Genomic DNA, 2,236 nt, shown 5'->3' with positions numbered 1-2,236 from the left:
CTGTTTTCTGACCTTCTTACATGAATCTCAGAGCTCCTAGAAAACACAAAATACAGAAGAACTTTCTGGAATGTGGTCCTCACTTAACACCCAAATCAGCCAAAGAGGCATGTCTCAGAATTTCTTGGTATTTTATTCACAAAGGAAGATTGAGCTCATATCACAGAAGAAGGCATATCTAGAATACAAAAAAGATTTTTTTTTCCAAATCATTGCTTGGTAGATAGATTCACCCATTTTCCCAAGAAAATATTTATTTGAAAATGTCTTTTATAAACCTCTCTTCTTCTATGAAGAAAGTATTTAAGACTCCACCAGTTGGTTGTTGTTTAGTTTCATGTTTTGTCTGACTTCTCTGTATGGTTGCATGCTAATGAATATGCAAATCTTTTCTGTGTATGTTTTTATTTGTATGTATCTGTAGACTCAAATACTTAACCTACAAAAGGGGATGTTAAACTTCCTTATGGTGAACAAAAAAGAATTGGAGAATTAAAGTTAGATGCTAAAATACAGAAAAAAAATAGATAATAGAAAAGAAACCTATTTTAAAAAACAAGTAATAATAAATTAATATATATTAGAGAAAGATGATATAAAATGATAGATGACAGATGATGATAGATAAATGTAGATGATGGGAATACATAGATAGATGACAGAGAAAGGTATACATATATAAATCAGGTCTGGATATGATGTAGATATGGACACAGATATATACAGGGAGAAACCTGACTCACCAGTGATATTCAGAACAGGTACAGTCAGCTTTATATTAAGATTTATGAATGTTCTTAAAATGAATGCATTCATAGTCACATAGTCACAGGTTTGGAAGGAGATAAAGAGGGTACGAGCTGAGACATTTAACAGACATTTGCACTCTTAGAAGAAACTTATAGTAGAGACTCATGAAGTATAATTAGTGGCACCAGACTGGTGGTCATCTCAGGATAGCTTTTTTTTAGAGAGTATTAGGCGACTAACCATTCATTTTTTCACAGGTCGGAACACTGAGAATAGACATACCTAATCTCCTCTAACACCTACTGATACACATGAAACACAGCAGTCATACCTGCAATGCCTCTAAGGGCAGGGACATAGCAGCTATTAACATCTATGCTCCAAACACAAAGTCCCCAAATTTATAAAATAAATATTTCTATAGCTTAAATCACATATTGACACTCACACAATTATAGTGGGAGATTTCAATCCCCCACTTCCAGAAATAGACAGGTTATCCAGACAAAACTAAACAAAGAAATTCTGGAGCTAACTAAAGTTATAAAGCAAATAGACCTAACATACTTATAGAATTTTTCACCCAAACACACAAAAATGTTTAGCTCCTCATGAAACTATCTTTAAAGTTGACCACATACTCAAACACAAAGCAAGTCTCAAAAGATAGAAAAAAAATCAAAATAATACCTGCATCTTATATGACCATCACAGATTGAAATAACAGAAAGCTTACAACTTGTGGAAACTGAACAACTCTCTACTGAATGAAAAATGGATGAAGACAGGAATAAAAAAAATGTAAAGGGTTTCTAGAAATGAATGAAATGAATACACATCATTCATAAAACTATGGGTATATGCAAGATTAGAGTCTCACAACAGCGTAATGCAGCCATGATCATTCAGGCCTTTACAGCCACTGAAGCAGGACAGTCTCCCCAAGCATGGTTGGCTACCATACAAAGATAAAATGTTACGCTCAGGATGTGAGGCTAAGCACTGCACTCAGGGTCAGCTGCTTTGGACCCAGAGAAGAACATGTCTGATTGCATGCGGGTTGATGCCCCAGGTCCCGCCTCTGAGAAAAAGGTATCGGATGGGTCTAATGCTCTTTGGGTGGATGACACCTAAATGAACATTGGTACAAAGTCCCAATTTATTTCTAATATCAGAGATCAGACGTCCACTCTTGCCTGATGCATCTAAAAGAAAAAGGGGGAACTGTAGAGAGCTGCGTAATGCCGCGCCTTAAAGATGGAGCTGGTTTCCGCCTTCCACCTTCCCGATGGTGAGTGCTCTCTGTCACAAACAACTCCATATTTGGCTAAGGCTGAGGATCTGGCTTGCTTCCATGTATGTGGACCTATCTGCATTGCCCACGAGGCACGCTGGGGTTGGCTACCCAGAGGCTATTTTAAGCTGTGGGCTGGCTTTCCCCAGGGTCAGAAGATTATTCAAGGTTCCTGAATAAACTGCATTGAGA

The 2,236-nt window shown here is 37.2% G+C and overlaps 1 non-coding gene across 1 annotated transcript; it reads right to left on the bottom strand.

The window, feature by feature from the left end:
* Positions 1-973: 973 nt before the first annotated feature.
* On the bottom strand, positions 974-1,103 carry LOC132646192 (small nucleolar RNA SNORA17). The gene has a single exon (XR_009584314.1). It is a non-coding gene; the product is annotated as a small nucleolar RNA SNORA17 (small nucleolar RNA).
* Between the last annotated feature and the right edge of the window lie 1,133 nt (positions 1,104-2,236).

This window comes from Meriones unguiculatus, chromosome 10, assembly GCF_030254825.1.
Source record: "Meriones unguiculatus strain TT.TT164.6M chromosome 10, Bangor_MerUng_6.1, whole genome shotgun sequence".
NCBI classification, from domain to species: Eukaryota; Metazoa; Chordata; class Mammalia; order Rodentia; family Muridae; genus Meriones; species Meriones unguiculatus.
The sequence above is the reverse complement of the archived record's forward strand: the minus strand, read 5'-3'. Positions and strand labels throughout refer to the sequence as shown.